Raw genomic sequence first — 27743 nt, 5'->3', positions numbered from 1 at the left:
AAAAAAAAAAAAGAAGTAATGAGGGAAACAGACATCAAACCCAAAAATCACATAAGTAAATATATAATTGCTAAATGTGATGAGAAAAAGTAAAAGGTGTGCTGAGAGATGACATGGGGATCAGATGGGGGGTGGCAGAGAGCTAAGGACAGCTCTCTGATGTTAAGCTGAGATTTGAAGGATGAAGAATGGCTGGCCAGGCAGAGAGTGTGGGGAAGAGAGTCGTGGGCATAGGGAACAGCCCGTGCAAAGACTCTGAGGCAGGGAGGACGTGGCGAGTGAGGAACTAGAAGGGGGCACGAGCGTGGTGAACCCAGGGACAGTGGCTGCAAGGAGGCCGCTCACGCAGGAGGGGACCACAACGGGTCCTTGAAACACTGGCGCGTGACTGGATCGGCCTCCTGAGCGGTGGCTCTGGTTGCTCTGTAAAGACCAGCTTGGGGTGCGGTAGGGAGACCAGGTGGAGCCCCGTCAGGATGCTCACGCAACCCTGCCAGCGAGAAATGGTTTCCTGGGCTGCGAGGGTAGTGGTGGGAGTGGACGGGGCAGACCAGGACAAGGTGGATTTTGGAAGTGGACTCAGCGGACATGTTAACAGACTGGATAAGAGGAGAGGAACTAAGAACAACTCTTAATTGTCAACTTAATTGAACAACTCAGAGATGGTCATACTGAGTGAAGTACGTCAGACAGAGAAAGACAAATGTCCTATGATATCGCTTATATGGGGAATCTAAAAAGAAAATGATACAAATGAACTTATTTACGAAACAGAAACAGTCTCACAGACTTAGAGAACGAACTTATGGTTACTGTGGGGAAGGGCGGGGGGAGGGATAGTTAGGGAGTTTGGGATTGACATGTACACGCTGCTATATTTAAGATGGATAACCAACAAGGACCCACTGTATAGCACAGGGAACTCTCCTCAATATTATTTAACAACCTAATTGGGAAAAGAATTTGAAAAAGAATAGATGCATGTATATGTATAATTGGATCACTTTGTTGTACACCTGAAACGAACACAGCATTGTTAATCAACTATACTCCAATATAAAATAAAAAGCTTAAAAAAACCCAAACAATTCCTTCACTGACATTATGAGAAACGAAGACACCCAAGGGGGCAGGTCTCAGGCTGAGGGGGAGAGGCAGGGAGCCGGATGTGGGGCGCGTTACGTCTGAAGTGTCCACGAGACAGCCACGCAGAGAGGTGGAGGGGGCAGCTGGCTGGAAGAGGCTGGGGACACACACTGGGGCCTTGGCAGTGTGCTGACGGCATCCGAAGCTGAGGAAGCAGATAAAATTCACTGGGGGATGAGGGTGCAGCGAGGAGAGAAGATGGCCTGGCGCTGAGCTTGGAGAAGAAGCTGCCAACAGACAGGCAGGAAGGAGTGGGCACAGAGGCAGAGACTCGGCCTTGGGAACTGAGTCGAGGGGAGAGGTTTGCAAGGAGGGGCACCTCCACCAGTGATGCCGAAGTCATTCAACAGGACACCACAAAAGCATCTGCTCCATTTAGCCACAAGGAGGTCCCCGGCCACCTCACTGGGGCAGAGTCTGCAGCATGATGGGTGCGGGGAACCCATACAGCAGGGGAAATATCAATAGTAAGCAGGGAGGGGAGGCAGAAGTGGGGGGCAACTGCAGTGCTGAGGGCCTTCTCTAGGGTGCGTGGCAGCCTGAGAGGAGGGCTGGGCTCACCTGAGAAAGCCTGGTCTCATCCCAGCCCTGTCATTGCGTGATGTATGACATCCTGGTGAGTGGGATGGAATCTGATGAAGGCGCCCTGGTGCTGGGTCAGTGCTGTGACAGACATGCTGGTCACCCAGGCCCAGGCCGCCTTTACCCACTGCCCTGTCAGCTGCCAACCGTGTCAGCTCCATCTTCAACGTGTCTCCCAGATACGCTTCCCTTTCCCCAGCCCCGTCTTCATCTGTGTTGGTTTATGTGAGCCCAGGATGGGCCTCCAGGCCTCTCCCATCCCCGGGCCTTCCCCATTTGGCTGAATGTCTCAATGTACACAGGTGGAAAGACACTTTCACAGAAATCTGAGTCCTAAAGACTCACAGGTTTTCAACTAAAATACATGGAATTATCTGCTACAGACAGAGGAGGAAGCTGGTAACCCTTTATTTTGCTTTAAAAAAAACTAACTTAGCTGATTAGGAAAAGTCTATCCTACAAGAACCCTGATCTGTTACGGGATGTCAGGTGGTCACGTGAAAAATGGGATCTTACACGAAATTGCTGGGATACCTGTTCTAAGAAAAAGAAAGAGACAGAGATTCTAAAGTCTATTCTTGAGCACTGAAGAAGAAAATCTGGATTTAGTTCCATCTCACCGACTTCTTTTTCTTTAAGCAAAACAACTAGATGTTTCCCCTTGCACCGTAAGTTCATTTCTTATTCTGCTTTTCCTTTAACACCAGTATTAATAGTGGAGCCAGAGCAAGCAGAGGCGAGTCCATGATGAGGCTCCATGGCCGTTTGCTCTGGGTTAAAACTGACCCCCTGAGTGCACGGATGTCAAGGAAGGAGCCGGAACTGCTCCCAGCTTCCAGGGTATGCAGAGGGCAGAGCAGCTACCAAGGCCAAAGCTGACAGTTGACAACTATCTGCACTGGCCACAAAGTAAACGTTTTGATGAATAAAGGAGCCTTCTCTTAACAAAATATATAAGAACAAACGTTTTTATAAAATATTAGGCCAAGAAGACCAATTTCCATTTCTAAGAAACAGGCCCTCAAGCTTTAGAGATGCTCTTCCTCTGACCCAAAGGCAAGCGTGACTGTGACCCTGGGGAAGGACGTGAGCAGATGCGGGAGGTCAGGGCACCAGGTGGGCTGCTGCGTGGGCGCCCCCAGTCAGTGGGGAGAGAAACACTGGGCATGCGGGGCGTCTGGGGACAGGCAGGGCTGACTGGACTCTAATTAGATTTGTGATCCACAGAGGCACTTTCAGAGATTTTGCTGTGTGCTGTTATTCATTTTCAGGGCTCTGGAAATGCACTCTGAATTGTATAGAAAACAGACAAGACTCCAGGCTACAAGAGAGACCGCACAGGGAGCTCACGCCTAATGGCCTCACTCGGGCTTGGGGGGTCGTCCTGGACAACGCACTAAGCCTGACTTATTGCCCATCACTCACACCCTGGAGCCATCGTTAAAATGCAGTTCAAGAGCAATTTTTCATCAAATTTAAATCACTATTTGTTTAAGTAATAAACACTTTATGAAGAGGTAGGTATTGGAGCAGGTAGCAATAACAATGTCATCAAAAGACATGGAAAGACTTCCTAGGGAGCCTGAGTTGATGGGTGCTTCCTTAGGGCCATGAGTGATGGGGATCCTGTGAGCAATGGTGACATAGGCACGAGGAACCCTGGGTATAACTGGTAACAGTAGTTGTAATAATATGCTATGATTTTAATAATTGCTTCTATCTTCATAAAAAATGTTTAAGTTAGATCATTTACAGGTTGTATTATACATATCTATATGTCTGTGTGTACGTGTATTATATGCAGATGATAGATAGATAGATTGATAATAGGTAGACAAAAGTACATCTGATTTTTTTAAAAAGCATTCTCTCACTTACTGGGTTGTTGGTTAATATAACAAACAGATTGAGGAAATCTTTCTTTGAAAGGACAAGGTAAATTCTATAGCCACAGGAAATTCATTGTAGACAAGATTTTTTACAAGTGTGCCTCTACAGTTGCTTCTGGGGATGCGTATGGGGAGGAAATTTCATGTTTTTCCTTACATGCTTTTTTATATACTTATACAGTTTGACTTTTTTTTGTCCCAAGCAGGTCCCAAGTATGCCATTTGAAAACGGGATTGTGTATTTTGAAATGAAAATGGTATTTTGTATTGTACTGTCACCCCAAACCGGGTGGATCTGGTGCCAGCCCCGTCAATCGTGGCCATATAATATAGGAGTGAAGACAGAAAAAGCGGAGAAAAGTGAGAGAAAATAATATAAAGGAAAAATAAGTTGATAGTGGGTTGTCTGAGCAACTTTAGAGAACAATCTTTCAAGCATCCTAAAACAATCTGGCAATATTTAGCCACTAATTGTTCTCAGCAATTATTGAGAGTTAATTTCTGTGGAGCCACTTCTGGCCTACTTTCATTTCAGTCGTTTTGTGCAGGTATCTAAAAAATCTGTAATTCATATTGTTCTTTTCCTTAATGGAACTGGAAAGTATAATGGGAGTATGTGGAATTTCGGCCTCGTTGAACCACAGTCTAAAGCTGTTCAAGAGGGTGTGGGGCAAGCCCTGCGGAGCCCCCTGCTGCTGTCAGGGTTTGAGGCTGGAGAGGATGTGACTGCATCATCTGCTGACGTCATTTGAGACTAGGAGTCAACTCAGGATGGATATTTCCATTATTTAAGTCAATTACCAGCACTCCCCCTTTTTGTGTGCACTTAAACATAGTTTGGCTATCCCACTGCCAAAAAAAAAAAAAAAAAATGCTTTCACTGCTAACTTCAAGATGAATAGTTGCGTATTATTTTGTATTGCATTCATGGTGTTCCTTGTAAAGTTAAATGTACAGCCGTCCTCCAGGCCAGGAAGGACCTTGTGCTGCCATCTTGCTCTCTCTCTCTCTGTCTCTCTCTGCGCGAGGCACCTCTAACCACCTCCAGCTCTCAGGTCCTCCGACCACCCCACCCTCTTTCTTCTTGGACACAAGAAGCAAGAGCCTGAGTTTCCTACACTCACTTCTTGTTGCTGATGTCCTGAGACCATCATGAAAACGATGGTCAACACTTTACACTCAAGTCACCCCTACCTGTGCCTACAGCAGATATTCCTAATACATCACAACTTTCTTCTCCATTGAACCTAGAAATTCTTAATTTGATGCTCCAAGAAGCCATTACCAATTAATCACAGGCAATGTGGCAATGAAAATGTATTGTCTGTCCCTTCTCTTGATTTAGATTCCCACTGTGTGGGGACCCCGACACTCAGCCCTCCGCTCTGCACTTCACCCTTTGGGACTGGACCTAAGGTCTCCGCTGCGTAACTCACTCCGTTGCCAGCTGCTACCTTCCATTTCTCAAGCGGAGTCTTCTGGGCTTGATGGAACGTACCAGCACCTCCCCTCACTGGCCCTGGGAGTGATGCTACCCTACCCGTCAGAGGAGCAATGCTAGTAGGGCTATGGGGTGTGACTGGGGATTTACTCGCTGTGTTTGTGTTCCAGCCTCACTCTAATGTACTTCCTGTCTTGGGAGCCAGGACAGGAAAGGGCACTTCATGAGCTCCTGAGCAGCTAGGGTTCTACCTAGAGATTCAGGTGCTGCTAATTGGGTGCACTCTGCAAGACTTGAATTTAGAATGGAATTAGGTGGGGTAGAGGCAGGGCACAGGGCCTCCAGCCTGCTGGTGTGCACTGCAGCCGAACTGGGTGGATCTGGTGCCAACCGCTCCAGGGGAGGCCTCCCAGTTCTGCAGGCAGCTTTCTGATGTGGTTGGACCGATGACTCCCTCGCACCCACTGCTGGAATGTGGGAGCTGGCAGCTCAGCCCGTAGTCTGCTTCTTCTGTCCTCCCAGTGCTCCTTTCAGCCAGCCAATACCCTATACTAAATCCCTTTCTGCTTTCACCACAGCTGGACAGGATGGACATGGGATGCAGTCACAGGATACTTCCCAAACATCTTCCTGTTGCTTCTTTCATCTGACCGGGCTCCACTCTCAGAAACTGCTGGGCTGCAAAGAGTGCAAATGCTGGGCTGCACCAGATAATCTAGTTACCATAAATAAGAGAGGAAATATGCTAAGTTTTCGACAGCCGTTAGCCAGAAGATATATTGAATATAGGAGAACATAGAAGGCTATTTAAATAACTTATTTTGATTACTGCAGAGAATGAATTGTTTCTTTTTAAAGTGGGAGAACTTATATGCAGCACAGGGAGAAAATGATAATGATAATTATAACCTTAAGGAGCCACAAGAATACATATCTTCCATACTTGCTGGATATTTATGGTGAGAAATCTTCTCCCACTGTGCTCCTACCAAAGTATGACCACTACTACCCATCAGATCTTAGACAGAAGGTGTGAACAGACTCACTATCAGTATTTTTAAAAGATCACTCTCAGGGATTTCCAGAGACTTAAATCCTTAAGGAAACTTCAACATTCTAAATCTCCATGGGTATGAAGTTAATGCTATGGATGAGTTTAGTGAGGAGAGAGATGTTTTTCCTTTGATAAAAATTAAAAAAAGGATACAAAGGGAAGGGAAAAAAGTAAATTTACAGTGGAAAAACCTGATACACACTACCCCATGCCAGATGGCCAAGGGTAACATCATTGGTGATAATTCATGTCGGGAGCATGTACCTTGATATGATGTAATGAGGATTGCACTTTACCCTCCACTCCAGGACCCATGACTCCAGTCTAATCGTGAGAAAAATATCAGGCAAATCCTGATAGAGGGCTATTCCAAAAAACACCATACCCATACTCCTCAAAAGTGTTAAGGTCAAGAAAAACAAGGAAAGTCTGAAAAAGGTAACAGCCAAGAGGAGCCTGAGGAGACATGACAGGTAATATAGTATGGTATCTGATGGGACACTGGAACCGAAAAAAGACATTAGTTTAAAAACAAGGGAATCTGAAGTGTGGACTCAAATGATAATATATCAATATGGGTTCGCCATTTGTTACAAATATATCACACTAATATAAGATGGTCATAATAGAGGAAACTAAGCACAGGGTGTGTGGAACTCTATGTGTTATCCTTGTAATAATTCTGTAAATCTAAAACTTACTAGGGAATTCCATGGTGGTGGTTAGGACTCAGTGCTTTCACTGCCCAAGCCCTGGTTCAATCCCTGGTCGGGGAACTAAGATCCCAGAAGCCACGTGGTGCGGCAAAAAGTAAATAAATAAATAAAAATTTCTAGATAGAGTTTATTAAGGAAAAAAAGAGATGTGCAGCTATTGTCATAAAAGGAAACTTACCGAAAAGGCCAGAACAACCCAGTGCCCGGATTTCCAAACTCCAAGCAACTCGCTGTTAGTTTTCATTTAGTCGTTAAAAAAAAGTCAGCTTGAAGATGCCTTGAGAGTTTTCTCTGAGTATTTCAGTGAGTTTGTAATAGAAACGGAACTTTAAAACATCAAGTGAGTTAAAAAGCAAAGGAGTAATTTTATCACTTATTAATTCTGAATTGCACTATTTACTTAGTGATGATGGTGCAATTCAGTGTACTTTTTGTCTACACTGATACCTATCCAGAATGTTCCTTTATTTCAATTATTTTCACTGGGTTTTAAATGGAAATATGTATGTACACACACACACACACACACACACACACACAAATTTTAGTGGCTGAGATAGCTGTATTTTCTCTAGTATCACTTCTATGTACTTATACACACTCAATAGAAACTGGAAGGATCTTATAAAGGTTTTCTTATTTATGGACACCTTTTAAAAACCTGGCCAAGATATTAATGCCAACACTAAAATGAGGTCCATGCAGGTATTACGCTTCCTCATTTGGAACCCATACACACATTCTGGGATCTCCATCTTACTAGATAATCATAAAATACCAGAATCTTTATCAATTCCATCTCCCTCCGACTCACTTAGGCTCACATTGGCTAAGATTAAGACATATATCTTTAAATGCTTATGGTATTGCCCGTCAAGAAATGTTAAAGTATGATATTATTTGTAGCCCACCTGGGAAAGGTAAAATATCTTGAAACTTAAAAATCCCAGTTGGCAAAAAAAGAATGGAAAGACAGCAGGAATTCTTTCCAGAAACTCTAGTTTTAAATATACATTGGGGTAAATTACCTGGCAGTCCAGTGGTTAGGACTCTGCACTTTCACTGCAGGGGTCACAGGTTCAATCCCTGGCTGGGAACTAAGATCCTGCAAGCTGTGCTGTGCAGCCAAAAAAATAAATTATATATATTTTTTAAAAGAATGACTTCAGTTTAAAAAAAAATATTCATTTGGGCCACAGGCGTAAAGACTTTTTTCCTAATCTGGGAATGGCTGGCTTCCTTGATAGGAGAGTGGAAAGAAGGCTTCTGCTGGCAAAGGTGACTTGAGCCATGTGGCTGAAAGGGTCTTGGTGCTCCAGCCTGGTGTCAGGCCTGAGCCTCTGAGGTGGGAAAGCCAAGTTCAGGACATTGGACCACCAGAGACCTCCTGGCCCCACATAATATCAGTTGGCAACAGCTCTCCCAGAGATCTCTGCCTCAATGATAAGACCCAGCTCCACTCAACGACCAGCAAGCTCCAGTGCTGCACACCCCATGCCAAACAACTAGCAAGACAGGAACACAACACCACCCATTAGCAAAGAGGCTGCCTAAAATCATACTAAGTTCACAGACATCCCAGAACACCCCACTGGATGCGGTCCTGCCCACCAGAAAGACAAGATCCAGTCTCAACCACCAGAACACAGGCACCAGTCCCATCCACCAGGAAGCCTACACAACCCACTTAACCAACCTTACCCACTGGGGGCAGACATCAAAAACAACGGGATCTATGAACCTGCAGCCTGTGAAAAGGAGACCCCAAAGACAGTAAGTTAAGCAAAATGAGAAGACAGAGAAATACACAGCAGATGAAGGAGCAAGGTAAAAACCCACCAGACCAAACAAATGAGGAGGAAATAGGCAGTCTACATGAAAAACAATTCAGAGTAGTGATAGTAAAGATGATCCAAAATCTTGGAAACAGAATGGAGAAAATACAAGAAATGTTTAACAAGGACCTAGAAGAACTAAAGAGCAAACAAATAGTGATGAACAACACAATAAATGAAATTAAAAATTCTCTAGAAGGAATCAATAGCAGAATAATTGAGGCAGAAGAACGGATAAGTGACCTGGAAGATAAAATAGTGGAAGTAACTACCGCAGAGCAGAATAAAGAAAAAAGAATGAAAAGAACTGGGGACAGTCTCAGAGACCTCTGGGACAACATTAAACACACCAACAATCAAATTATAGGGGTCCCAGAAGAACAGAAAAAGAAAGGGACTGAGAAAATATTTGAAGAGATTATAGTTGAAAACTTCCCTAATATGGGAAAGGAAATAGTCAATCAAGTCCAGGAAGCGCAGAGAGTCTCATACAGGATAAATCCAAGGAGAAACATACCAAGACGCTTATTAATCAAATTATCAAAAATTAAATACAAAGAAAAAATATTAAAACCAGCAAGGGAAAAGCAACAAATAACATACACGGGAATCCCCACAAGGTTAACAGCTGATCTTTCAGCAGAAACTCTGCCAGCCAGAAGGGAGTGGCAGGACATATTTAAAGTGATGAAAGGGAAAAACCTACAACCAAGATTACTCCACCCAGCAGGATCTCATTCAGATTTGATGGAGAAATTAAAACCTTTACAGGCAAGCAAAAGCTAAGAGAATTCAGCACCACCAAATCAGCTTTACAACAAACGCTAAAGGAACTTCTCTAGGCAGGAAACACAAGAGAAGGAAAAGACCTACAATAACAAACCCAAAACAATGAAGAAAATGGTACTAGGAATATTCATATTTTATATTTCATATCGATAATTACCTTAAATGTAAATGGATTAAATGCTCCAACCAAAAGACATAGACTGGCTGAATGGATACAAAAACGAGACCCGCATATATACTGTCTACAAGAGACACACTTCAGACCTAGGGACACATACACACTGAAAGTGAGGGGATGGAAAAAGATATTCCATGCAAATGGAAATCAAAAGAAAGCTGGAGTAGCAATTCTCATATCAGACAAAATACACTTTAAAATAAAGACTATTACAAGAGACAAACAAGGACACTACATAATGATCAAGGGATCAATCCAAGAAGAAGATATAACAATTATAAATATATATGCACCCAACATAGGAGCACCTCAATACATAAGGCAACTGCTAACAGCTATAAAAGAGGAAATCGACAGTAACACAATAATAGTGGGGGACTTCAACACCCCACTTTCACCAATGGACAGACCAACCAAAATGAAAATAAATAAGGAAACACAAACTTTAAATGATACATTAAACAAGATGGATTTAATTGATATTTATAGGACATTCCATCCAAAAACAACAGAAAACACTTTCTTCTCAAGTGCTCATGGAACATTCTCCAGGATAGATCATATCTTGGGTCACAAATCAAGCCTTGGTAAATTTAAGAAAATTGAAATCGTAACAAGTATCTTTTCCAAACACAACGCTATGAGACTAGGTATCAATTACAGGAAAAATACTGTAAAAATTACAAACGCATGGAGGCTAAACAATACACTACTAAATAACCAAGAGATCACTGAAGAAATCAAAGAGGAAACAAAAAAATATCTAGAAACAAATGACAATCAAAACACGACGGCCCAAAGCCTATGGGATACAGCAAAAGCAGTTCTAAGAGGGAAGTTTATAGCAATACAGTCCTAGCTCAAGAAACAAGAAACATCTCAAATAAGCAACCTAACCTTACATCTAAAACAATTAGAGAAAGAAGAACAAAAATAACACCAAAATTAGCAGAAGGAAAGAAATCATAAAGATCAGATCAGAAATAAATGAAAAAGAAATGAAGGAAATGATAGCAAAGATCAATAAAACTAAAAGCTGGTTCTTTGAGAAGATAAACAAAATTGATAAACCATTAGCCAGACTCATCAAGAAAAAAAGGGAGAAGACTCAAATCAACAGAATCAGAAATGAAAATGAAGTAACAGCTGACACTGCAGAAATACAAAGGATCATGAGAGATTTCTACAAGCAACTATATGCCAGTAAAATGGGCAACCTGGAAGAAAAAGACAAATTCTAAGAAAAGCACAACCTTCTGAGACTGAACCAGGAAGAAATAGAAAATATAAACAGACCAATCACAAGCACTGAAATTGAAACTGTGATTAAAAATCTTCCAACAGGGGCTTCCCTGGTGGTGCAGTGGTTAAGAATCCGCCTGCCAATGCAGGGGACATGGGTTCAAGCCACGGTCCAGGAAGATCCCACATGCCGTGGAGCAACTAAGCCCGTGTGCCATGACTACTGAGCCTGCGCTCTAGAGCCACAACTACTAAGCCCACGTGCCACAACTACTGAAGCTCACGCGCCTAGAGTCCATGCTCCACAACAGAAGCCCCTGCGATGAGAAGCCCACACACTGCAACGAAGAGTAGCCCCTGCTCGCTGCAAGTAGAGAAAGCCCACGTGCAGTAACGAAGACCCAACACAGCCAAAAAATAAAAAATAAATTAAAAAAAAATTTTCCAACAAACGAAAGCCCAGGACCTGATGGATTCACAGGCGAATTCTATCAAACATTTAGAGAAGAGCTAACACCTATCCTTCTCAAACTCTTCCAAAAGATTGCAGAGGGAGGAACACTCCCTAAATCATTCTTTGAGGCCACCATCACCCTGATACCAAAACCAGACAAAGATGTCACGAAGAAAGAAAACTACAGGTCAATATCACTGATGAACATAGATGCAAAAGTCCTCAACAAAATACTAGCAAACAGAATCCAGCAGCACATTAAAAGGAACATACACCATGATCAAGTGGGGTTTATCGAAGGAATGCAAGGATTCTTCAATATACGCAAATCAATCAATGTGGTACACCATATTAACAAACTGAAGGATAAAAACCATATGATAATCTCAATAGATGCAGAAAAATCTTTCAACAAAATACAACACCCATTTATGATAAAAACTCTCCAGAAAGTAGGCATAGAGGGAACTTACCTCAACATAATAAAGGCCATGTATGACAAACTCACAGCCAACATTGTTCTCAATGGTGAAAAACTGATACCATTTCTACTAAGATCACGAACAAGACAAGGTTGCCCAGTCTCACCACTATTATTCAACATAGTTCTGGAAGTGTTAGCCACAGCAATCAGAGATGAAAAAGAAATAAAAGGGATCCAAATCAGAAAAGAAGTAAAACTGTCACTGTTTGCAGCTGACATGATGCTCTACATAAAGAATCCTAAAGATGCTACCAGAAAACTACTTGAGCTAATCAATGAATCTGGTTAAGTAGCAGGATACAAAATTAATGCACAGAAATCTCTTGCATTCCTATACACTAATGATGAAAAATCTGAAAGAGAAATTAAGGAAACACTCCCATTTACCACTGCAACAAAATGAACAAAATACCCAGGAGTAAACCTACCTAAGGAGACAAAAGACCTGCATGCAGAAAACTATAAGACACTGTGAAAGAGATTAAAGATACAAAGAGATGGAGAGATATACTGTGTTCTTGGATTGGAAGAATCAACATTATGAAAATGACTATACTACCCAAAGCAGTCTACAGATTCAATGCAATCCCTATCAAACTATCAATAGCATTTTTCACAGAACTAGAACAAAAAATTTCACAATTTGTATGGAAACACAAAAGACCCCGAATAGCCAAAGCAGTCTTGAGAAAGAAAAACGGAGCTGGAGGAATCAGGCTCCCTGACTTCAGACTATACTACAAAGCAATAGTAATCAAGATAGTATGGTACTGACACAAAAACAGAAATATAGATCAATGGAACAGGATAGAAAGCCCAGAGATAAACCCACACACATATGGTCACCTTACCTTTGATAAAGGAGGCAAGAATATACAGTGGAGCAAAGACAGCCTCTTCAATAAGTGGTGTTGGCAAAACTGGACAGCTACATGTAAAAGAATGAAATTAGAACACTCCCTAACACCGTATACAAAAATAAACTCAAAATGGATTAAAGACCTAAACGTAAGGCCAGACACTATAAAACTCTTAGAGGAAAACATAGGCAGAACACTCTATGACATAAATCACAGCAAGATTCTTTTTGACCCACCTCCTAGAGAAATGGAAATAAAAACAAAAGTAAACAAATGGGACCTAATGAAACTTAAAAGCTTTTGCACAGCAAAGGAAAACATAAACAAGACGAAAAGACAACCCTCAGAACGGGAGAAAATATTCGCAAACGAAACAACTGACAAAGGATTAATCTCCAAAATATACAAACAGCTCATGCAGCTCAATATCAAAAAAACAAACAACCAAATCCAAAAATGGGCAGAAGGCCTAAATAGACATTTCTCCAAAGAAGATATACAGATTGCCAACAGACACATGAAAGAATGCTCAACATCACTAATCATTAGAGAAATGCAAGTCAAAACTACAATGAGGTATCACCTCACACCGGTCAGAATGGCCATCATCAAAAAATCTACAAACAATAAATGCTGGAGAGGGTGTGGAGAAAAGGGAACCCTCTTGCACTGCTGGTGGGAATGTAAATTGATCCAGCCACTATGGAGAACAGTATGGAGGTTCCTTAAAAAACTAAAAATAGAACTACCATACAACCCAGCAATCCCACTACTGGGCATACACCCTGAGAAAACCATAATTCAAATAGAGTCATGTGGGCTTCCCTGGTGGCACAGTGGTTAAGAATCTGCCTGCCAATGCAGGAGACACGGGTTCAAGCCCTGGTCCGGGAAGATCCCACATGCCATTGAGCAACTAAGCCCATGCGCCACAGCTACTGAGACTGCGCTCTAGAGCCCGCAAGCCACAACTACTGAGCCCGCGTGCCACAACTACTGAAGCCCGTGTGCCTATAGCCCGTGCTTCACAACAAGAGAAGCCCCCGCAATGAGAAGCTCGCCCACCACAACAAAGAGTAGCCCCCGCTCACCACAACTAGAGAAAGCCCGCACACAGCAACAAAGACCCAACGCAGCCAAAAATAAAAATAAATAAATTTATTAAAAAAAAAAAAAAAAAGAGTCATGTACCACAATGTTCATTGCAGCACTATTTGCAATAGCCAGGACATAGAAGCAACCTAAGTGTCCATCGACAGATGAATGGATAAAGAAGATAAGGCACATATATACAATAGAATATTACTCAGCCATAAAAAGAAATGAAAATGAGTTATTTGTAGTGAGGTGGATGGACCTAGAGTCTGTCATACAGAATGAAGTCAGAAAGAGAAAAACAAATACCATATGCTAACACATATATATGGAATCTAAAAAAAAAAAATGGTTCTGACGAACCTAAGGGCAGGACAGGAATAAAGACGTAGATGTAGAGAACGGACTTGAGGACACACGGGGAGGGGGAAGGGTAAGCTGGGATGAAGTGAGAGAGTGGCATGGACATATATACACTACCGAATGTAAAATAGCTAGCTAGTGGGAAGCAGCCGCATAGGACAGGGAGATCAGCTCGGTGCTCTGTGACCACTTGGAGGGGTGGGATACGGAGGGTGGGAAGGAGATGCAAGAAGGAGGGGTTATGGGGATATATGTATATGTATAGCTGATTCACTTTGTTATACAGCAGCAACTAACACAACAATGTAAAGCAATTATACTCCAATAAAGATGATAAAAAAAAGTATGCATTTGAAGACGAGGTCCGTCTGCAGGTGTTGGCTCAACCCTGCCTGAAACAGGATGGACCAGAGCAAAGACATGAACATCTCCTGGGAACAGGAGGTGGGTGGTGGTGACCAGCTGTGCACAGCCTGCTGGGCGTGGAGGTTCACCATCCCACAAGAAGGGTAAGGCAGGTACCCCTACACTTTAGGAAACAGGCTTACAGAGAGGAAGTAAGTTAACAGGACCCAACAGTTCAAAAGGAACAAAGCCAAGAACCAAACCTGGGTCCACCTGGGTCCACAGTCTCTGACAGTGAAAGCAGGTCCTGCTTCATTGGCCCTCGCCGTGCTGTGGCCTGAGTGTGGCTGCTTCAGCACCGCTGTTTGCTGAGAAGGATTTCTGCATCTGATTAAAAAGTACTTTTTCTGTCAAAGGTTTTGGGAAATCTTTTCACTTTTATTTTATTTTATTTTTGCAGCTCCTGCGGGGTCATGTCAACAGGCCCTGACAGCTACACAGAAGCCTACATTTCCATCTTCGCCAGCTCTCCTGTCCTAAACTCACGCTCAGAAGAAGATACTGGGCCTTCTGGTGACCTAATGCGGTTGAGCTGTGGAGCCCTTCTCCCTGATTTTATTGCAAGGCAGCCAGCAAGACTAGTCAGTAATTACCTCAGGTAATTGCACAACATCTGCGTGTGCCTTGCAGACCTGGTCCGGAGCCATGCAGATACGTGCAGAATGAAGTCTTTACCTGATGGGATCTGCTGCTGCCTGCACGGTTCCTGCCACCCCAAAGGGGACGATTGGAAGACAACTGAATGGGCCAAGCCAGGGTTTTCTTTGGTAATCACACAGGGACCCAGGCCTCAGAGAGTCAGAGCCTAAAGATCTTAAAAGACCTTGACATTTGCATATCAAACACTGTTTACGTGTTTGAAACATTTGGAATAAATCTACAGACAAAGCACCACATTTCATTGTGTTTCTAGAGGCAAACGTGGATATGAACCATGACGGTTTAAAACTAAAAGTCCCCTGATAAAAACCAAGAGAGGAGGAGGGGTGGTGGGAAGGGAGAGACAGCTGGAGAAAAGCCTGTGGTCCTTCACGAACGCTCTGCGCTGCTGGAACTTTTTAACCAGATGCATGTACCATTGTGGCCATTTTAAGTACTTTATTAAAGATGAGAAACAAATCATTTATATCCACCCAGCATCCCATGGCAAGGGACCGAAGGCAACATGGGCCTCCGGAGTCTGGGGACCGTATGTCAAGACATCCCCTGATGTGAAGTGCTTCGTGTTTCTTGAAGATGGTTGCTATACAACACCCATGATGCTTTCTCTTACGCCTTTCATTTCATTTTGAAGTCACCAGTTCTTAACTGCCTGTTTCAGAACGTTTTAAGGAATGAGCACAAACATTCAACAAGAGAAGCGCTCTGAAGGCAATCAGCTCTCATAGTCCCAGCTGGCAGGAGCCAAACTCAAAGACCCCTTGCCTCCCTGTAACCGGCGCCCACCAGGAACTGGGAGGCAGTAGGCTTAGCACACTCAGCGCTCTGGGCTTTCTGGCCTTGGAGGAAGAAGCCGCCAGGGTTAATTCCTGCATGGAAGCAAGTAGATGCAGGCAGGCCCAGGCTGACCCCTCGCCAAAGGTCAGGCAGCCCCTGGCTCCTCCTGCCTCTTTGTCAGAAAGAATATCTTTTTGTGACTTGATGTGATTTTAAATCTGTTCTGTAGAAGGTTTTTCCTGGAAGAGCGTACTCTGAAGCAAAAATTGTCAGCGGTCTCTGCAGGAGCCATCAGAACATGGAGTTCCAGTAACAGTTCTTGGCTGCATTGTGAGTGTCAGACTCCCTCCTGGGGTTAGAGCGGGCTTGGCGGCAGATGTAGGGCCCAAGGCCAGGCTGGCTGTGACCCGCATCGCGGGCAAGTGCTCTCAGCGGGCCCACGCGGACCCTGGCCGGACACTGGAACCACTGCTTTTCTGGGTAACTTTCCTTTTTTCCTACCGGTAAGTCCCAAGGAGACCACTGGGGCTGTTTGAACCCCACATATTGTTTCTCCGAGGATTATTCCAACCCCAGAATGAAAACTCCCCACGTTCCCAAGGAAAGCTTTTCAGGTACCAGGTGGACGGCACCTTCCTTCCTACCAGCACAGGAAGATGAGCTAAGAGGTTGCTGCAATAATCCGACAGCCTGAACCCTGTTGGTGATGAGTGGCAGATAAAGTCTGGATGTATTTTGAAGACAGAATTTGCTGACAGATCTCTGTGTCTCTTCCTCTTCTTATAAGGACACCAGTTCTATGGGATCAGGGCTCCACCTTTACAACCTCATTTAACCTTAATTCGCTGTAGGGCCCTCTCTCTAATACAGTCACATGGGGGCTTAGGGCTTCAACATATGAATTTGGGGGACACAATTCAGTCCCGAGCAGCAACCAAAAGCATGAAGTTGTCATTTACTGAAATAAAAAGCCATACGAGCAGCAAGTTTTGGGGGAAAGAGCAAGAGTTGGAGGCTTGATTCTGAGATTACGCCCTTTCTATTTTTAAAATGTTAACATGTCCTTTGTTTTGTGAAATGAAGGTGATTCTAAATAATAAAGTTTTTTTTTTCCTTTTAACATCCTTCTTGGACAAAATGAAGTTGGTATTCCTATGTTAAAAAAAAAAAAAGAGTTGGAGGCTTGAGATGCCTGTTCACCTGGGGTGTTGGACATAAACTTGGAGTTAAGGGAGCTGGTCTGGGCCGGAGATCTGAATGTGGGAGACCTCACCCTACCGGTGGCCAGGAGACTAATGAGATCACCAGAAGTGAAGAGGACCCATGATACCCCGAGCATGGCAATGGGCAGAGTTCGGGGGTGAGGAAGAACGGCACAGGAGACTCCAAAGCAGCAGTCAGGGGCAGAGGAGAAAACCGAGGGAGTGTGGTGTCCCCCAAGCCAACTGAAAACAATCGTGTAATGAGGAGGAATTGGTCAAATGTGACAAGAGCCGCAAATCGGTCAAGAACGAGGAAGACTAAGAATTGCGGGTTGATGTAGCCCCACGAAGGTCACTGGGGACCCTGATATTGGTAGCCTTCGTGGAGTGAAGCCTGATGGAGCAAGTGCAAGAGAGAACAAGAGAAAGCACAGGAGGATGGTGTACGAGGCAGCCTGGAGTCCTGCTGTGGACGGAGGAGAGACGGCGGGACCTTCCCTGGAGTCAGGAGTGGACGGAGGAGAGAGGGTTCAGTAACTGAAGGGGCGTGTGGGTCAAAGAGGGATTCTTTTCTGGGGGACGTCATTAATGTTGCATTTGTATGTTGAGGAGAGGGAGGAAGGATGACAATAACCTACAGTTTTTCCTCTCTCACTAGGTGATTACTGATTCGAACTTCTCTTCCTGATTGAACATCAGAAGCTGTGTCAGCCTCACCTCCCATGGCTGGACTTGCCCAAAACCGAACTTTGCCTCTTAGGCTCCACCTGGTTCACCTCGCCCCCCCGCCCCGTTCCTCCACTCCTTCTGCACGATGCTGACCTTCACGAGCGCTAAGGGCCAGACTCTACGGCTACTCACTGAGTTAATCCTCAGAACAACCCTGTGAGAGTGATGAAGGATGCCCTTAAGTTACAGGTGGGGAAGCTGAGAACAGAGTTGAGGTCTTTGTCTAAGTTCTGGAAGGAGGAGTGGGGACTCGGCCCAAGAAGGCAATTTCTGAAGCTCATGGTTTTAGTCTTTACTGACTCAGGGAGAAGAAACAGCGTTATTGTTCAGACCCTCCTCTCTCCAAATGCTATTGGCTTCCAGCCCCTGCTGAACCCATGTCAGAGCATCTTACTGCCTCCCAACAGTATCTGGACATGAGTGTTACGTGCCTCCATGACCCCTGTCCATTCGGACATGGCCTTGTTGCTTATGCTACTTTGGGAAAGAAGCGTGAATCACACCCATCCAAGTCATTTCCATTGTACACTCTTCATTGGGTTGTGTGAATGAGTAAAACAGAATTGAGTTTTCCCTTGTGATCCAGTAACATTTACATCTTGCTTCTGATACAAAATATAGAGTTATTAAAATTTCACTACATGCCAGAAAATGTTTTAAGGGTCAGTCTTTCATTCAGGGAAAAACACCGTCAAACACGACAGAGGCAACTTGAATGGAGCTTCCCCGCCAGGCACAAACCCTGCCCCGACCCCACCTGACTGCACAGCCTCCAGGGGCCCTCTCCTTCCCACCAAGTGCACTTGCTCGGAAGCGGCCACCGAAGGCTAGGGCTCGGCTGCAGCGTCATCAGTCAGCATATAGGAAAGAAGGATTCAGGAGATGACGCTGCAAGTGTCACTGTCTTTGACTTGAGTCCTTTTCCTCTGCCATTACTCCCACCTTTTATTCTTTGTGGTTTGCAATGTTGGTCTCTTTCTTGCTCAGGTGTCCCCATGATTTGACAGATGAGGACTCTGAGGCCCAGGCAGGCTCTGTCACTTGCTCAGTCACAGATCCAGCCGATGGTAGACTTTGCCTAGATCCAGGCTCCTGTCTTCAGAGCTTGATCTGATGTCCCAAACCCAAATAAACTCGATGGAGCTGGCCGACGGACTCTGGGGGAGCTTAGAGGTTGTGCGTGTGGCTGGAGTCCCGTCCAGCTCACTGAGGGGGACTCTGTGTCATATATGTATGGTTTGATATGTTCATTTATACATGGGAGAGCGAGAGAGAACCATCTGTCGAATGTCTATCACATGACATTATCTCAAGTGCTTTGCCCGTATTTTCTCGATTTTTACCCAAGCTCATCTCCATCTTGCACAGGAGAAGCTGAAGCTCAGAGGTTAAGTAATATGGTCAAGATCACACATTAATGAGTGGAGAAGCTGAGAATGGGAGCTGGGTTCCTCTCATTCCAAGCCTGTGTTGCTTCCGTATGTGACGCTGGCCCCCGAAATCCAAATTCACAGAGGACTGGCTGTGGCACTGCAGAGTGTTAACGCATTCTCTCCTGTGTATCATGAGCATACTTGTTTCAACCAGTCAGCACTGTTTCTCCCCAGTGGGAAAACACACTACGAAATGCAAAGGAAGGTAAGAACGCTACTTAACTGGATATAAAGACAGAACAAAGGAGACCGGATATCCTTAAAGTATCCCCTTTTCAGGTCCTTATGGCCGTGGCTGTCCAGCTGCAGCCGGAGGACAGAGTCAGCCTGCTGGTGCAGCCGCTTCTGACATATCCCTGGAGTTGCCCAGCAAACCGTATCCTGACTTCTCCTTGTGACCACATTTTCTCAGTTGTGATTCACTCTCCCTCACCCAGTTACAGTTTAAACATGTCACAAGTCATGGCTTGTTTGGCATGGGGTACATTTTAGGTTGCCTGCTTCTTATGGAATCTGGGGAGCCTCCTTGCCCCTCTCCAGACAACAGCCAGGAAGCACTGTCTCTGGGAAATGGTGAGCTTTTAAAATCTCATCTACAGTAAGTGCATCAAGTAAATCTCACTGACTTTAGACCTTGCTTGGCTGGCTCCCAGAGCCAAGGGGAATTCTAATTCCCTTCGTTTTGTAGTAGCCACTGTTTATCACTAAAAGCCATTGGTTTTGCTTTCTTGGTTCACTTTTAATGATAGCATGTGCTCATATTAAATCTAACAGTATAAAAGGGCATTTTGTGAAAAGAAACTCTCCTGCCCCCTGACCTCCTGACCTCTGATCCTCAGTTGACTCTACCCAGAGGCAATGGGTCTTTCCCACTGTTGGTACATATTTACACGTAGTTTTTTAAATTAAAAGTAACAGTGTGTGTTTCAAAGAATGGTCATGTGTGTCTAGATTCCATAGACATTTAATAAATGTTAACTGCATTTCAGATCTAAGCCCTGGCTCTGCCTCTGCCACCCAGCTCCTGACTTGGCCTCTGTTAACCTGGACAGCAGGCAGAGCTCAGATCCATTCGGCTCCCCGACAGTAGATAAATCTAGCAAAGGACTTAGTACAGGAAGTTGAATTCATGGACAAAACTGTGATTTTGGATTAAGTTAGGATATTAGGATCTAGAGCTGCTTTGTTCATACAAGAACTCCTGGCACACGTGGCTACTTATATTTAAATTCCTAAAAATTTAATAAAATTAAGCGTTCGGTTCCTCAGTTACATTAGCCTCATTTCAGGTGCTCACTAGCCACATGTGGCTATGGCCGCCACCTTGGACGGACCAGATCTACAGCACTTCCCTCACTGCAGAAGGTTCTATTAGACAGACTGTTCTAGAGGGCCCTGCAGCTTTTTCTTTACCACTGTCCCCCGCGGAGATGGCTCAGGACCCATCCTGAGCTGCTAATGGCTTCTGGTTCTCTACACCTGTTTCACCTCCAGCTGCCAAGCCACCCTTTCCTCTGCCTAGAACATTCCACCCACTCCGACCCCACACTCTTTGCCTAACTAACTCCAGTTAAGGTCCCAACTTAGGAGTTATTTCATCCAAGAAAGCATCCCTAACCCCCAAAGTCTAGATTACAGCCGCTCTTCTGGCTGCCCTGTACTTTGCCCCTATCGCAGTATCATACCACTACGTATTATTATTATCTGCTTGTTTGTCAGTATCTCTCATTTATCCATTCACTCATTCATTAATTGAACACTTAGTTATTAAGCTCCAGGCACTGTGTTAGGCATGGGGATTCTCTGACGACAGACATAGCCCTTGTCACAGAGCAAGTGCACTGTGTGAGGCCGGAGCCTCGGTCTTGCCCACAGCTTATTCTAATCTAGGTGCCTAGCACATAGCAGGTGCTCAGTCCATTGCTGTTCATGGGATGAATGGAAAGTTCTTCAGGAATGGGCCCTTATGACTCTTCCATCTGGGTTTGGACTGGGACACAGACAATGGGCAGTAAAATGAAGCCATCAAGACCTATGCTTACCATAGTGAGTTGAATAGTGGTCCCCCAAAATTCGTGTCCACCCAGAACCTCAGAATGTGACCTTATTTGGAAACAGAGTCTTTGCAGATGCAATTAGTTAAGAAGATGGACCCCAAATTCAATGTCCTTATAAAAAGAGGAGAAGATGCACAGAGAAGGCCATATGAAGATGGAGGCAGAGACTGGAGTGATGCAGCTGCAGGCCAAGGAACACCAAGGATTTCCTAGAGCCCCCAGAACTGGAAGAGGCAAGGAAGGATCCTCCCCCAGAGCCCTGCGGGAGCATGGTCTTGCTGGCACCTTGATTTTGGACTTCTAGACTGCAGAATTGTGAGAGAACAAATTTCTGTGGTTTTAAGCCACCAAGACTGCAGTAATTTTCTTAACGGCAGCCCCAGGAAACTAATACAGCCACCAAATGTTTTCATGATTGCACCCATACTGTGGAATGGTATGCCCTGGTTGAAAAGAATGAGATAGATCAAATATACTGCTAGGAACACCCTCCTGATGCAGTGTTTTTGTTTTGAGTATGTAAGCTACAGCCCTATGTACATAAGAAAAAGAAAAAAAAATACCATGTGTATGTTTAATGTGGATTGTGTGTGCACTCACGCTTAAAGGACAGGAAAACCTCCAGAAAGGTGCACCAAACCTTTCAACAGTGCTAACAACAGTGTCCCATGTGGACAGTGGGAGTGGAGGGCAAGAAGTATAAAGAAGGATTTCACTTTTTACTCCATACACAACAGCATTATTTTGATTTTTTTAAGCAATAATCTTGTATTTCTTTTGTGATTTTTTAAACCATAAAACCACTGAAAAGCATTTTGATTCGTGGAAGGTCACAGTTCATCTCACCTGTAAGGCAGCTCATTCCTAAGGGGCCTGTGTCTGTCTCATCTACTCTAATGGCCAGGAGCCTGGTCCGGGAAAAACGCTTGGAGCCCCTGATGGGGCACATTTCTCCGTTTGTCTGAACCAGTTAGCTTTTCCCTGGGTGTAGGGGAGGAACAGGACAAACACAAGAAGGCTAGAGCACATCACCCTTCCTGCAATCGCTCCACAAGGAAACCCCTCCAGATCAGACTCGCAGCTTTGCCTAGAGGGACCTGAGCCAACAGAGGGAGGGTGACCCCGCCCACCCAGGCCCCGCCCCTCCCAATCCAGGCTCCACCCAGGGCCCACCCTTCCCAGTTCAGGCCCCACCCCTTCCTAGGCCCCACCCAACCCGGGTTGGGACTTAAGGTCCCGCCTACCCTGCCCCACCTCGGGCTCCGCCCAAGTTGAGGCCCCACCACTCCGAGTTCAGGCCCTACCCAGGACACACCCTTTCCAGCCCAGGCTCCACCTCTCCCCAGGCCCTGTGCCTTCCAGGCTCCTCCTTGTCCTGCCGCGGCCCCGCCCCCCAGGTCCAGGCCTGTCTGGAGATGGAAGCTCCTGGATCAGCCAACCTGTGGCCTGGTGGACACTGGGAAGCAGGACAGGGACTTACGCCCTCTGGAAAGTGAGCCGGGCAGGCCTGCGATGGGCTGAGGGCTGGACCCACGGCCTGCGCTAATGCTTTAGCGACTTCAGAACAGAGGCCGTGCCCGTGCGCCCTGGTGAGACCCACCTAATGAAGGCCCAGTGGCAGTCCCTGCCAGGCCTCCCAGCTTCAAGCAGGGAGAAGCAGCAGAAAGACGTTGCATTGTAGCAGAAGTTACACTTGTGGACAAGCCTACACTTCGGAAACCGCAGATGTGCGCAGTACAAACAGGGTGTCCCCTCTTGCATTGTGTGCACTTCCAGACCCTGCACTTTCCTGACTGCAGTGGGGAGAAAAGAAGGTGACGGTCTGTGCACTACGGTCACAGACGCTGCGGGACCTGTTTTCCTCACTCACGGCCTCTGAGGCCTCGTGTCTGAGTAGCCGCAGGCTTCAGGGCGCAAGGCTGTTCCCTTCCTCATCCGTGTGGGAGTGGATCGTGTCTGGTAGGAAAGCTGCCAGCCCCGAATGCTCCCGAGGAAGGCTGAAGGCGCGTTGGTCCAGACTAATGGTCGGCATTCATTCGCATTAACTTCCGGGTGGTTGGATCAGAAAGATCCGGGAAAATCCTTCAAACAAAAACTGCCGTGCTCATCTTTGTCACCAGGTGCCCAGAGCTTTTGCTCTTTGTCTGGTAGGTGACTGCTGTTCTAAGGCATTCCTTCTCTGAACTGAGCCTCAGCGGAGGGCCGGTCTGCTCTCCTTAGGGAACACAGGCAGGTTGGCCGAGGGACCACCACGCAGCCTCCCGCCCCATCCTGACCGAGGCAGACGCCGACGTTCCATTCTGAAGGGCATTAAAGGAAAACCGCACGGTGAATGTCAGACATGCCGTCAACAAGCCATTGCTCTTAATATGCATTCTCAGGCTTCCAGCTTTAACTCATTCGCTAATGGATTTCCATGCTATTTCTCACCGTTTAGGATTTCACTAACCAAGTGAACAATCACGACTTGCCTCCCCCAGGTGGGAGTCATCACAAACTTCAATAACTGTCCCTCCAGCCCATTAACCTCCTGGTGGACCACGCCACCAGAAGGAAGATATCTGGGGGCAAGCTGGCCTTCCTCAGACCCTTCCAACTGCACAAGACTACATGGGTGGTCTACTCACGAGGTCAGCCCTGCCTGCAAACCTGGAAAAGCACATACATCAGAATAAAGTACTCGTGTTAGAAACATGTTTTAAGTTACCATCACACTCAAATTGTTTTTCATGATAATTAAAGGTGCTAAAAACGAAAAGGAAAACAGGCACTGCATGAATCCATCTATAAGACAGCAGACTCAGCTCAAAGCAGGCTGGGCCCTGGTCCTTCTCCAGGTAAGACGTGACTGAGCCATAGGCCAGTGCAGGGAGGATGGCCTGCAGCCCCACAGGCCTCCACCAGAGCGACCACGTGATGCTGCTCTGTTAGGCAGACTGAGGCATCACACTGATGCCTCCAACAGGTATTTATCAGGCGCCTCCTGTAGGCTGGGTACCATTCTAGAGTTGGGGATGCATCAGTGAACAGAACAAAGAAAGATCCCTGCCTTCCAGAATGTACATTCCAGTTTAGAGAGAAAACAGACAATAACCGTAATAAATAGGCAAGTTCTACCGTTTGCTAAAGGTGATAGATGAGGGCTACGGAAAGAGGAGGAGGAGAGTGGCATGGGGAGATCAGCACTGTTTGGGGGAACGCGTTTGTGACAGGACGGTTTCTCATCCTAAATGGGAGTATTCGCACCAGGCTTCAATAAGAAGGTGAGATTTAGGCCGATACTTGAAGGAGGTGAAGGAACCAGCCAAGTGACTATCCAGGAAGGGAGAGCAAAGGCCTGGAGGCAGGGTGGAGAGGGCAGCGTGGCTGGGGCAGGGTGTGGAGCTGGGGGCGAGGAGTGTGGGCCTGGCTGACCATCGTGGGGACTTTGGCTCTGCCTCTGAGTGAGGTGGGCCATGGCAGGGCTGGGACAGGACAGTGACAAGATCTGACTCATGCTCTAAAAGAGACACTCTGCCTGCTGGGCAGAAAACAGACTGAAAGAGGACCAGGGCAGGGGCAGGAGGCCCAGACAGGAGGACAGTGCCTGAATACGGGGCCTCACTCCAGCATGGCAGGGGAAGCTGTGAGCCCTGGGAAGATTCTGGATATATTCCACAGGTTGAGTCAAAAGCACTGTCTGGTGGATTGGGATGTAGAGTGTGAGAGGAATCAAAAATGATTCTGAAAGTTTGGCCTCAGCAAGTAGAAGTATGCGGTTGCCATCCATTTAGGCTAGAAATTATTCATGCAGCATTGTCTATATTCTGTAATAAACAAAGGATGCAGTTCTCCTAAAGATACTTATAACCCGAATCTGCCTGAATCATCATAAAATAGTATATAAAGTATGAACCAATATCACTGACGTGTAGCAAACTGCCAGGACTTTAGAAAAATCGAAATCTGGAGACTATGCCTGACTCTTGAAAGTGTATACTAAGAATATGTGGTGCATAATTTTTTATGAAGTAAATTTCCAGAAATTTCCTTGCACCCAAACCTACTTATGGAAGCTACTAAAGGAACGGGAAATAAAACATTAAGAACATTCTCCAGGGTTTAAAGCTACACATAAACAGTGACAACTATCTGCATCTTTTGACCTGATTTTTATAATGTATCCCATTTCCCAAGTGAAAATAGACATTTGCTTTTTATGACAGCTGCAGAAAATAAAGTAGATCCCAGATTGCCCCTTTTGTAATTGTCTGTGTCAGTGTGAATACAGAAGGACAGTCATTTTCTATCATGTATATTATATCCTGGGGAATGACAATTCCTTTTTGTTGCTTAGATCTAACTACCCATGGTAAAAATACTGAAATAAGTTAAAAAGTATATAGCCAGATATAGTCAATTTAAAGAGGAAATAAAGTTTTTTCTGAAATATGTTATTCTACCCTAAAGATTTTTTAATTCTATCTTTCAGAGTGAAATATAAAATAATACAACAGTCAGTCCCTGAATTGATAAAGTGAACCTTGATGTACTTATGCAGTGTTAGTTGTGACTCCCTAAAATACAAATAAACTGCCAAATTACAGTAGCATGTGGGTTTATGTGTTGGTTATCTACAGCTAATATGATTGCCAAAATTATTAATCTGCCACACTGTTTCACGTATGGACTGGAAAATTGTATTCAGTACAGTTGTACATAGTGCATGTGAATGTCATTCACAACACACATATAATGTGCATTTTTATGTTTTTAACTTTAGTTCATTCTTTAAGCACTCAGTGTACCTGTTGGGCTAGATTTCTGGAGACAGATACGCAAACCCCACTAATTACATCCTAACTCTTTCTGGCTGGTCTTATCAGCCTTTGGAGCTGTTTCTCTGCCCTTGGCCATTTTCTCAATGAGTTGTCCCTCTCCCGAGAGGGGCCCTGAGCCATCCTGCCACGAGGCATCAAAGCCCCAAGCAGACAGCACGTCAGCCCCTCAGGGGGGAGTAAACAGGTGGGCCGGCGCTGAGCAGGGTGAGGCCAGAGGTAGGAGTCCAGGAAGAAGCTCTGCTTGCTTCAGCAGAAGGCCTTCTGAACCTCTTCGAATTGTGCTTCTGTGACACATAATGTTTCTCTCAGTTTTTGTCTCATATTTATTTTCTTTAAAACCAAGTTTGCTCTCTGTTCTTCAATGTCCATGGTGTTGCTTTAAAATAAACATCAACCTGTTAGGATGCAGGCAGCCCCACGTAAGCCGACCCTAGTTTCTCTGAACACAACTCAGTTCTAGGAATTCGACCGAGAGGCAGCTCCACAGGCTGGCAGGGGAGTGAGCTCTGGAAGAAATGGACCCAGATTTCAGTCTGGGCCTTGCTGCTCATGAGCTCATTGCTAACCTGGCCAGCTGATCACGCTGCTGCCCCGGAACTTCCAGCTTTGCTCGGCCCAGTGGGAAAGCCAACCTGAAGCTGCCTGCCCTTCCTTCTCTTTGACCATGACCCCGGGCCCCGCAGAGCCCTGTTTGCCTGGCCCAAGCAATGCCACTCTCGCCCAGGCCTGGGCCACCAGCCTTTTTCCAAACAGCACCTCCACCAGCCGCTGACAGACTGAAACTTCACAGAGGAGCTACATAGCGATCGCTTCGTGCCAGAGGAAGGGCCCGTCTCCGTTCCTACCTCTAGTGCAATGTGGAGGCTAGAACAGTCATCTTTTGTATTAATTCACACGTTTAGTCACTAACCCAGGAATCAGAAAGTGCTCTCAAAGCCGCAAAGCATTACCCAAATACAAAGTGGTATTTTGATTGCTGTGGCTGGTCTGTTGGAATCAGACTGTTGTTGGATTTCACAATCTCTTTCCCTCTGAAAGTGTGTGCTTGTAATGAGTACAAGGTGTGAGCTTAGTTTAAAGTGCAGGGACTTAAAATCATTTTATTTTTGGAATTTCACGATCGCCCTTGGAATAAAGACACCTGGGGGTGTCCTAAAACCGGGGCTGGGAATCATTGACTTAACCACTTGGAAAGTCGCATAAACAGGGTGGACTTGAAAATCTAGTTTGGATTTTTTTCACAGCTCTCTATCTGTAAGCTGGCCACCGTTGTCACTCTTGTGTTGTTTTTTGCTTTGGGGTCTGGGAAGTAGGGGTGGGTAGGAGTAAAGGGGGAGAGGACGCAGGGGGTTCAATACACATAATTCTCCCCTTTAGTCAGGGTCTCTGGGCAGCTTGACGAGGAGGACCCTGCTGACTCCTTTCCCTCTGAGCATCCAGAGGTGCCCATGGGCGCAATGAGACTATTTTTTTCAACACTCAGAACTGTGATTGCCCAACTCCCCAGGGCAAAGCATGACCCCACGGCCCGG

The sequence above is a fragment of the Eschrichtius robustus genome, chromosome 1, assembly GCF_028021215.1.
Source record: "Eschrichtius robustus isolate mEscRob2 chromosome 1, mEscRob2.pri, whole genome shotgun sequence".
Classification (NCBI taxonomy): Eukaryota; Metazoa; Chordata; class Mammalia; order Artiodactyla; family Eschrichtiidae; genus Eschrichtius; species Eschrichtius robustus.
The sequence above is the reverse complement of the archived record's forward strand: the minus strand, read 5'-3'. Positions refer to the sequence as shown.